This window comes from Pterocles gutturalis, unplaced genomic scaffold (genome assembly GCF_000699245.1).
Source record: "Pterocles gutturalis isolate BGI_N339 unplaced genomic scaffold, ASM69924v1 scaffold285, whole genome shotgun sequence".
Classification (NCBI taxonomy): Eukaryota; Metazoa; Chordata; class Aves; order Pterocliformes; family Pteroclidae; genus Pterocles; species Pterocles gutturalis.
Genome location: NW_010140347.1, coordinates 22,903 through 34,615, shown reverse-complemented (window position 1 = coordinate 34,615; position 11,713 = coordinate 22,903).

Below are 11,713 nucleotides of genomic sequence, written 5' to 3'. Positions count from 1 at the left end.
GCTGCGGGGGTCCGGTGCCGGGGGGGCCGCTCAGGGTGCCCTTCTGAGGGGGGAAAGGGCTGGAGTCACCCCCGGAGCAGGACCTGGTGCAGGACGGAGCTGGGGGGGGGTCTGCGGTAGCGCACAGCTAAGCTCTGCAAAGAGCTGCTCCAGTTCTGCCCGAGATGAAGTTTTGTCTGCGTTTTCCCCGTTTCAGGAGTCTCCGAAGTCGACCAAAAGCACCACAAAGCCTGGCGGCAGCAGTACCGGGAAGGATGGTGGGGCAGAGAATTTGGAAGAGGTAAGGCTTTCACCTTGGGTGCAGCAGCGTGTGTGTGCCGCTCATCTTTGAGGAGGAATCACATCTCTCATTCTAGCCACTTCAAGTTGCTCTGCCAGATAACGCATGGCACCAGGATCTTAAGGAATCAGAGAAAACCGTAGCAAAGACTCAATGATGTTAGTTCCCCTTGAAAGTTGTCACAAGGGGAACAATTACTGTGGAAGAGACAGGATGATCCCACCCTCCAGACTTGCAAAAAGAGATTTGGCACGAAGCTGCTCGCAGAGATGGGCAGAGCATGGTGAAGCTGGCTTGCAGAGAGGGAAGAGCCATGGTTATGGAGAAGTAGGAAGCCTGACAGATGGGAGCAGCTTCCTTTCTCCTGCCAGAGCAAAGCGCAATAAACTCTGTTGTCACCTTGTGTCAGAATGGGAGAGCAGGAAGAAGCAATAGAAAAGGAATGTGTTCTTCTGAGGCATTTTCTGGGGGAGTGAGACTAGGAAATAATGGATAGGACACCTGAAAGAAGAATAGAAGTAAACGTCTAGAGATAAAACGGTTCTCCTTTGCTGTAACAGCCTTGTTGCTGAAAACGGTATTACTCTCAAGAAGGCACAGTATTCTCCCAGCTGTGCAGAGTCTCTTTCACTCTCAGTTTTGATGTTGCCAAGCTAGATGCAATAGGATGGCCTCAGCAGAACATAGTAGTATGATAAGCTGTGCTTAGAATTAGCAAAAATTTGTGTAAACTGGAACTTTTTCTGGCAGACTTGAGCTTGTCTGGCACTCAAAAAATGTGGTTGTGGATTTTGAGAGTTGGCTCAGAAGACCGTTGTACGTGTGCGTGTCCAAGGAAGCAGGCGTATGTGCGTGTTTTATTTTTTTAATACTGCGATTTGGCAAACAAGCTGTGCCACTTCTAGGTCCATGGAAGCCTGTGTACTCGAGTCTTGTCTGGAACATGTTGCACGTGTAATTTGGAGGATTGGGGATGGGAGATGTGTAAGGCTAGTGAGGACTAGAAAGAAATCTGTAGTTCAGTGGGATGGTCGTAGTCAAAATAAGGTTTCAGAGTCTCCTTGAAAGCACAGATCTGTGTTGCAGAGCCCCACAAAATCTCCCTGCTACTAGCCACCTGGTTTCAAGGTCCAAACCGTGCTCATGCCTAACTTGCTGTGTGGCCAGCAAGGAATCAGACATTGAGTGTGTTTGCCTTGGAGCAGGTGGCAGTTTTATAGATCCTCTTTTTATCTCCCATCCTAGTCTTGGCCTCTCCTCACTTTATTGTATGTGTGTACAGCTGAAAACAGCTTGCTGGGAGAACTGTCTGCTGACTCCCGAGGAAGTGAGAAGACTCCTGCTTTGGCATGGGGTCAGGCTTACCTTTTATTGGGCACTCTGTCTTGTGAGTTCACAGCTCTGGGAAGAGAAGGGAAAGCCTGGGTCTTGCAATGTGAGGGTGACAGATAGCCATCAAAGCAGAGCACTCTGATGTCTCCATCCAAAATCAGCGGTGGGCTTTAGCGCTGCTTTCCTGGGTGCAAGTGGTGCAGTAGGAAAGGAAGAATAGTGCAGGCTCCAAGTTTCCTTCTGTGACATAAACCAGCACATAATGTCTGGTTGTTCCTGGACGCAGAAGAAATGTAAAAGTTATGCGCGTAACTTTCCCTCCCACAAAACATAGCGAGCCACTTCCTCATACTCCAGACAAAATCCAGCCCTTCTTTAAGATGGAAAGCTGGGTCTCCTTTGATCATAGGAACAGAGAGCAGAGCAGAAAGGAGACACCTCTGCGGCGTGCACTGCACAGGTCTCCTCTCCCTTTCCCAGTGGAGTTTGATCTCTTGGTGCTTTCCTGTCTCCGAACTGCCCTGCTGCAGAATGGAAGAGAGCTCTTTGCTTGGGAAGAAGAAATGTATACCAGTTTGAATGCGATTTTCCTGCTCTTCAGGAAGCGCAGAAAGGTATTTTGACTTTGACATTGGGGGACTGGGAGGAATTGGGTAATGTGCTAGGAGCAATACTCCTTCCTCGTGTCAGAAGCAGGAGGTGGTTTGGCTCATGGAACACCAGGAGCGGTGTTGCCTGGTGGGGTTGGTGGGCTGAGCCGAGCCTGGATGCCTCTGCTGCCGTTGTGAGAGTTTTGTACACTGTAAATTCCTCCATGGAGTTATGGTTGGTTGGTTGCCTTTTCTAGGGTGAAAGTTGTGTACACCAAAGAGAATTTTATTTTTTTCTTGATATCTCAATAGATGCTTAATGGGCTTGCGGCAGGAGAGCGGCGTTTGGGCAGCTGGCTTTCAGTATGCGCTTTCCTCTCTCCCACAGTACTCCAAGGAGCAGGGGAGGACTCAGCCCTTATTTATTCTGGTAGCAGAAAGTTGTGACTTGTTTTGCAGGCAAGTTGTCTGGCTGGTGGAATGAGTAAAGCTTCTTGAAGAGCAGCTCTGGTTTGACACATCTGAGCAAGTGCAGTGGACAAGGATCTCCTGTGGGGATCTCTGTGGAGGGAGAGGAAGAGGGTAGGAGTCAGTCCAGAAACCCTTAAGCGTAGTGCTATTTTCTCTGCAGCAAAGGAGCTTTTAGTGGAGCTCATCGGGAAGAGCAGGTATGTTCAAAAGCAGCCGCATCCCCACAAGGGAAGGCAAGTGTTGAAGTTCCCTTGTAAGTCCGGGGTGGTGCAGTGCTCTTGGAGATGCCCCTCTTAGGGTGAAGCTATCAGAGGTGAAGAGCCAGCAGAGCTTGGCCGGCCCCTGGCTTTTGTGGGGCAGTTTGCTCAGGAAGAGCCAGGAGCAGTGGAGGAAAACACGAGAGCAGGGAGTGGGAAGTAAAAGGTTTGTTTTTTTTTCAACATGATGAAGATATGAATGGAGAGAATTTCTGCATGGCTATTGAAGGAAAAAATAAATAATGTCAGAGACTAAGGCAGCATTGAATGAGAGGATGAGAAAGAGTTACTCCTCCTGGCCAGAAAGACTGGGAGAGGCAGCTGGGTGGGGAAGAGACTTAATGACTTGGAAGTGGGAGCAGGCATTAGCAGCAGCAGTAAAGAGGAGAGAGGAGTTGCTCTGCAGCCTTAAGGGCAGCTTGGAGCCTCGCTGATGAGATTCACAGCTCTGGGAGAGGGTGCTGCTTTTCACCCAGCTGCTGTATTACGTGTTTTGCAGATATCTCCATGGGGCTTGTTACTGCAGAACCTGGAGCTCATTATTCAGAGACAGGTGTTACAGCGTGGTGATGTTACTTCTGAGGCAGAGAGCTTGATTTTAATAGGGAAGCTGTGTAACAGCAGACAAAGAGAGCAGGTACTGACTTGAGGTATGGGAAGGGAAGAGTCATCTGAGGAGGAGGAGGAGCTGAGAGCGGATCTGGGCTGAGGAGCAAAGCAAGCAGGGGATGCTCAAGGGACCAGTGAGGCAGAAGGTCTTTCTGAGTGGCAATGCACACAGCTGTGCTAGGAGTGCCTGCAGAGGTGAGATCCTGCACGGGTGGGAGAGCAGAGGAGAAGCTGGTGCAGCTCAGCGTGGCTGGGGGAAGAGGGTCTCTGTCCCTGGGAGCCTGGCGTGAAGGCAAATGGCACAGAGCAAGCCCAGGGCCTGGGGGTTCATTGACTTGTGCAGGCAAGTTGCTAGCGAGGAGGAGGAGGGGTGGTGGGAACCGGTGGGGAGGAAGCGCTATGAAGCCAGGGAGCTTGTGCTTGGGGGAGGTCGAAGGCAGTTGCAGTTGGGGCTGGCCCGTCCTGTTGGCACAAGGAGCTGCTCCAGCGCAGTGGGAAAGGTGGGGCTGCTGCACCGAGCTTGGGCGACCAGCTTTGAACCCAACCGGGTAGATGTGTGCCTGCAGCCACGTAGCGGGCAGCTGGTGAGATGGCAGGGAAGCAGGCTGTGAGGTTGGTACCTGTGTGTTAAGAGAAAAGCCTTCACTTGTAGCAGCCTGTGTTTTCAGGCATGGAAACACCAGAGAAGAAAATGGTAGTGTTGTCTCACAAGGAGAGTTCGTTGCCCGGTGGGCATTGGGCCACTGCACGCCCAGAGCCGAGATATTGCTTATCTCACGTCTGCGCAGAGCTGGGTGCTGGGTGGCGATTCCCCAGAGCTGCACGGCCGCTTTCAGTCCCATTGTGTATTTATACAGTTCACCATGTTCCTTCCCTCTGCTTTGCCGCGTCCTTCTCGCTCCAATGGGTCAGTTTTTCTCTCTTCTTAACTGCAGCTGGTTAGTTCTCGCTTCGATTTAAAAGCACAGTGCTCCTTGAATTTGCCAGGCATGCTTGGTAAGTGGGGGTCTTAATTCAGGAGGGTGGTCCCAGCACCTGGAGGTGTGATTTTTAGTATTATAATTATATTAAAATGAGGATTGGTCACTTTTGGACAGTGCTAGTCACTGACTTGGCTGACTGCTCCAAACCTCCTGAGTATTTTCCAGGATGTTCCCATCTTCAAGGGTAAATCTAACAAACCTTGAGGAATTAAAAAGTTTTTCTCAGCAGTCCCAAGGCCAGTCTTCCTAATCTACGCAGAGAGCACAGATCTGTTAAATTAGCTTCTAACTTAACTTGCAACATTTTTCCTCCTTTTGAGACTTGCCTAACGCTCGTCTGTTAGATTAGCCTCACCTTCTTATACTTCTTATCAGTTTGAAACAGCATGTAAATATACATTGTACTACAGCATGGAAACACACAAATATTAACGGAGCTGTTATTATCATCACCAGATTTTCTATATCTGTTTACTCAGATCTGGTAACCAGAAAGTCAGCCACTTAAATATTTCTTCAACTCCGACCGAGGTGTCATCTTTTTTGATTTCATGTAATACTCTTGTTTGTTTCCAGGTTTCTTCTAAGTCCATAGAGATTCTTCCACTTTGATCTTATGGAAGAAATTTTGGTTCCAAGGAGTTCCTGGTTCCCGTGATGCCTTTTTAATGGTTTTGGCTAGCCCTATGCAGCAGAGGAGTATCGCTTCTCCCAGTCCTCTCCTTTCTTGGCTTAAAGAAGGTAGTAAACCTACATAGATATATTAAACACAGGATCAGCAAAACTAAAATCACAGCAACAATTATTGCTGTTCCCTGTGGACAGTCCCATCCTGTGTATGAGTTTAAATTGTCCTTCTCACAGTTCATGAATCTCTGATCTTCAACTCCAGTGGCTCGATTTCTTTAACTTTCCACTTTCCAGGTGGGGCTGCTTTTACTCTGGTGGAATGGTTCCATGAATCAGTCCCTTTTAATTTCACAGCTGTCTTGGTTGTTAAAAGCACCAAATATGGTCCTTTCCACTTTTCAGCTAAAGGCTCATCCTTTGGGGTTTGGAGATATGCTTGATCTCCTGGCTTGAAGGGATGCACTGAAGTGTCTGTTGGGATTGGAGCTCTCAGCTGCATGTACCTGTGGAGAGAGGTGAGAACTCTTGCCAAAGATAAGAGATATTCTGAGAGTATCTGTTCACCAGTTACATGCATCTGGTCACTTTTTCCAAGTAAGTTGACAGTATAGAGTTTTCCATATAGAATTTCGAAAGTTCTAACCCCTTCTCTAACCCTGGGAGTTATCCAGATTCTTAGCAAAGCTAAAGGCAAAACATCTATCAATTTTAGATATTTTTTCTCACATAATTTTCCAGTTTGCCTTTTCACTGTTTCATTCATCCCTTCTACTCGTCTACTTGATTGGGGTCTCCCAGGGGTATGCAGGTCCCATTTTATCTGCAAAAAATTTAGAAACTCCCTGGATTACCCCAGCTATAAAATGCCTCCCTCTATTAGGTGATATTCCTTCTGGTATCCCAAATCTTGGAATTATTTCTTTTAGCAAATTCTTAATCACCTCCCTAGCCTTGTTGGTTCAACATGGGAAAGCTTTAGGACACCCAGAGGAAGTATCAACAAGTACCAGTAGGTACCTGCTGCCCCTTGGGAATTCTGAAAAGTCAGCCTGCCAGTGCTCACCAAGGGTGATGCCTTTCCTGACCTCTTCTGGAGGGGGTTTTCTCTGTGGTTTTGGATTGTTCTTAAGACTTATATCACATCTTTGAGCACTACTTTTTGCTGTTAACAACATATGAATTCCAAATGCATATCCTTTGACTGTTCCTACTAAGGCTTCTGTTCCCATATGTTTTCCTTTATGAGCCTCTTCCATTAATTTCTTCATAATGGGAGGCGATCCTTTATTTCATCATTCCAAGTCACTACTGTGTATCCAGCCTTTTGCTCTCCCTTTGAGCTGGAACTGCTGCCATCTGTAAACAGGGTCCAATCCAGATCTTCCAAAGGGACATTCTTCAAATCTGGCTGACAAATTGCCTCCTCACATTCTGTTCCAAATTTTCTTTCTCCTTGAGAAATTTCAAATCCCAAATAAGGCACAGTTCTTTGCACTATTTGTGCGTTCTTTTGGTATACTTTATATCCCACCAGTTCCAGAAAATTCAGTAGACTAGCAGTAGCTTCTTTACATCGGGGTTCAGTATCTGCTCCCAAAAGTATATCATCTGCATGTTGCAATAAAGTAATAGAAGGGTTCTTATGTTTCCATTGCTCTAACTCTTTCACTAGTGTTTTACCAGAGTGACTGTTCTTGAATCCCTGGGGTAGGACCATCCAGTGAAGCTGTGTTTTCCATCCCTTAGTCAGATTCTCCCATTCAAAGGCAAAAAGCTTTTGACTCTCAGTTTCCAGCAGAGTACAAAAGAAAGTGGCCTTTATGTCCAACACTGTAAAATACACATTAGTCTCAGAAATTATAACTAATAAAGTGTACGGATTTGGTACCACGGGATTCACATCTACCACAATTCCACAATTTGATTGATTACTTGCGAATCTTGCAGTCATCGATACTCTGGAGATTGGGGGTTTCTTATTGGCAAAATTGGAGTATTGTACTCAGATTGTCATTCCTTCAAAAGTCCATATTTCATAAGATTTTCTGTTAATGGTTCCAATCTTAATCTTGCTTCGGTTTTCGTAGGATGCTGCCTTTTTCTTACTGACTTTCCACCCAGTTTGAGTTCTGCTCTCACTGGTTCCACTGCTTTTGCTTTTCCTCGTATCTTGGTGGCCGATACTGTCAGGATTACAGCATTCAGGATCTCCTTGGGTATTTCAGGATTCTTGACTCCTTCCTTCTTTCTGTAACAAACACAACTGGCCCTTCCCAGCATTATCTTTTGGTATATGCAATTGGATTGTATTTTCAGAAAAGGTTATTTGAGCTCTTAATTTATTTAACAGATCCCTTCCAAGGAGAGGTGCTGGACACTTAGGCATCTATAAGAATTCATGTGTCAAAATTCGATCTCAAATTTTAAATTTCATTGGCTACAAAAAGGGTTTCTGTTCACGCTTTCCCGGGACCCCAACAATTGGCATACTAAACTTATTTAAAAGTCCCTTACAACTACTTACTATTGAATATGTTGCTTCAATATCAACTAAAACAATTAAAATCTCATTCCCCAGCTGTACTGGAGCCAGGGGATCTGCTGGGAGACCTTTATATTCACTCCCAGTCCCCCTTCATTTGGAATAACAATTTCCCGTCATCAACAAGTCTTCCTCAGGCACTTGACCTCCCTTTGCAAGTGATCTTGCTCCTGTCTTTCTCATTTTTGGGCTGCTTCACATCATCCTTCAGAAAATGCTGAGGGATTCTCATCCACCCCCCTGTTCCACTTCTTCTAACTGGGATATTCTTGTGTTTTGGAACCCCATGTTGTGTTCCACACCAAATCAGCTGCTGATCATAGCTGTCTCTGCACTAGAATTAGGATCCCAGTTTGGATTTGGTTTTGGCTTAAACCTAGCAGGGTCATCTCTAGCATTTTGTCTCTCGTTCTCTTAACTTGCCGTATTCAGAACCCATCTTCTTTCTTCAGGGGTGAAAAGTGAGTTTATCAGTGTTTGTACATCTCCCAGGTTGGATTATGATTCGTTATAATTGGCTGTCCGAATCTATACGTTTTCTCAAGATTACCCCAGTGAGAGCCCACTGATTCTTTCCAGTTTAGTAAATCCGTGGTAGTAAATGGGACATGTACAAACACAAGCAGCCTTTCTGGTCCCACTGCTTCTCCCAGGGGAGCCTGGATAACTGACTGCTGCTGTTGTCACCTTCTTCTCGCTGCCACTGGACTAAATGTGTCTGGCCCCCAGGCAACTCCTTGTCCTTCTGCCCCATCATCACTAGTACTGGCACTTTCCAGATCTGATTGTTTTTCTTTTTAATACATCCTTTTCCAATACCATAAGCAGCACAACACTTCTGTTTCGTTTGGTATGGTTTGGACTCTGGCATAGTCAGGCTAGGAAAAGAGACCAGAGAGCAAGAGCTGACCGAGAGAGCGAGACGACCTGGAGAGAGAGAGAGAACTTCCAGACAGAGCCTCGTGACATGCATGGTATGGAAGAGTAGCCAGTTTGGGTCTCAGCCTTAAACCTGAGGTCAAATCCTGGGCTGGTCACTGGGGCTGTGCTCCCTCCCAGCTCCTCCTGCCCCTGCAGACACGGGCACAGCAGAGAAGCTGGAAAGTCCTTGACTGTCCTGGCAGCAGCTATAACCATCCCCTGCCGGCAGCTATAACCATCGGTGTGTGATCAGCTTCTCCTCAGCACAAACCCAAACACAGCCTCACACCAGCTACTGTGAAGAAAGTTAACTCTGTCCCAGCTGAAATCAAAGCACTTTCGCAAGCTTTCAGCTGATACCATTATATCCCAGCAATTTACATTTTTTTCCCGATAGCTTGATCATTTCTTACAGAGAAAAAAAAAATCCACATATGGCATCTTATCCCATTTATGCATCCTTTTACAAAATAACATTAACTGTCAGCATTATAATTCAATGATCAATTTGCAGGCCGTTTTTCTTCATCATAGAATCATAGAATCGTAGAATGGTTTGGGTTGGAAAGGACCTTAAAGATCATCCAGTCCCACCCCCTGCCATGGGCAGGGACACCTCCCACTAGCCCAGGTTGCCCAAAGCCTCATCGCCTGGCCTTGAACCCCTCCAGGGATGTGGTATCCACAGCTTCTCTGGGCAACCTGGGCCACTGCCTCACTACCTGCACAGTGAAAAATTTCTTCCTAATGTCTCATCTAAATCTACCCTCTTTCAGCTTATACCCGTCACCCCTTGTCCTCTCACTACACTCCCTGATCAAGAGTGTTTCCCCATCTCTCCTGTAGTCCCCTTTCAGCACTGGAAGGTCTCCCTGGAGCCTTCTCTTCTCCAGGCTGAACAACCCCAACTCTCTCAGCCTGTCCTCATAGGGGAGGTGCTCCAGCCTCTGATTAATTTTGTGGCTCTCCTCTGGACTCTCTCCAACAGGTCCAGGTCTTTTTTATGTTGGGGGCCCCATATCTGATCACAGTACTCCAGGTGGGGTCTCACAAGAGCAGAGTAGAGGGGGAGAATCACCACTGATTACAATTTTTTTTGTTGTTTTTCCATTTCTCTTTTCTTGGGGGATCCCCTCCAAATTTATCCCAATATTTTAGGATGCATCCCAATGTGGTACAAGGGGGGTACTTCAATAGAGGAGCCAGATCCCATATTGTTTCCCAGGAAACTCCTTTGTCCAAATTTCATACACTCGGCCAGAGCCCAAAGCTATGTCTGTGTCTACGTGTAGAAATCGCAACCCACTGCCACAGTCCTTTACAGAACGATTTATGCAGGGGACAAACCAAAATCCAAAACCGAACTCTACCTGCTCCAGTCATCACCACCCCAACGCAGGAGAAATGAAACACCAAAGGCAGCCACCGTAACAAAGTCAAATTGCTCCTCCACCTTTCCCTTCCCTTAATAATAGAATATCTCAATTTTGGCATTGCATGTTGTGTTGCTTACCCTCCAGCAAGGGAGAGGAGCCAGTGGAGTCCCGGATCCATTGGTCGGTGTGTGCTGGAGTCCAGTTGGTCCACTGCTCCCTGCTGGTGCAGCGAGTCAATCCGGGCAAGGCTTTTCAGTGCGGTCCCATCTGGGGTGACAAAAACTGCAGCCTCACAAGCAGAGTTCGTTGCCCGGTGTGCAGTGGGCCACTACACGCCCAGAGCCGAGATATTGCTTATCTCACGTCTGCGCAGAGCTGGGTGGCGGTTCCCCAGAGCTGCACGGCCGCTTTCAGTCCCATTGTGTATTTATACAGTTCACCATGTTCCTTCCCTCTGCTTTGCCGCGTCCTTCTCGCTCCAATGGGTCAGTTTTTCTCTCTTCTTAACTGCAGCTGGTTAGTTCTCGCTTCGATTTAAAAGCACAGTGCTCCTTGAATTTGCCAGGCATGCTTGGTAAGTGGGGGTCTTCATTCAGGAGAGTGGTCCCAGCACCTGGAGGTGTGATTTTTAGTATTATAATTATATTAAAATGAGGATTGGTCACTTTTGGACAGTGCTAGTCACTGACTTGGCTGACTGCTCCAAACCTCCTGAGTATTTTCCAGGATGTTCCCATCTTCAAGGGTAAATCTAACAAACCTTGAGGAATTAAAAAGTTTTTCTCAGCAGTCCCAAGGACAGCCACCCTAACCTACGCAGAGAGCACAGATTTGTTATGTTAGCTTCTAACTTGCAACATTAGGAAACTTAAACCAAGCCTCTTCTGATTCACGTGGCTGAGGCAGGAGTTGTTAGAAGCCAGACAGGAGTCCTGCCACAGGAAGCACCTCCTGAAACCAAGTATTCAGCTTGATGCCGGGAAGTCCGTAGAGAAGCAATCTATCCAAAAACCCTCTGAGCACTGCAAGTGGAAGAGTGTGTCTGACCTCTCCCATCATCAGATTTTCTCTAGCAAACTTGGTTGTGTGATTTTTGCATGTGTGTGTCTGTTTCTTAAACAGCTAGCAGCTAAACCTGAAGCTGTGTTTTACGTCTCTGCATGCCGGCTGTTGACGACCGTAGAAGCTGGTGGTGAGGGCTTTTCCGGACCCCTGGTGAAGGCAGTGTGGCCATGGTGGCCACACCATGCTCAGAACATTTGCCTGTGGCTTTTCTGGGTGGGTGGGGAGTGCCCAGGTGTGCCCTGTCAGCTGGGAGGACCCCCGTGTCCTGCTTCCCTCCGTTTTACCTGCGAGGCCGACGATGCATCTTCTGTTTCTCTCTGTACCGTCTTTTCTCCACGGGGCTCAGCACTCAGATTTTGCCCTTCTTCCCTGCGGAAGGAGAGTGATGCAGAGTGGAGGACTAGCTTTCCCAAAAGCATCTGGACGACATCTGAGTGGCTCATGCTGCCCTGATACCTAAATATTCAGGATGAGGAATGAACTTCTCACTCTTAGAAGGTTGCCAGCAAGGATTCAGCCTGAGTTAACTGAAGAGAGCCCACAGTTCAGGACATGGTGCCTCCAATCTGTACTCTGGACCTGCTTTGTCTGGCAGACACAGCTGTTTCCATCACAAGCTCATCTTGCTCCCTCCTCTCATTGTGAGACAATGCTGCT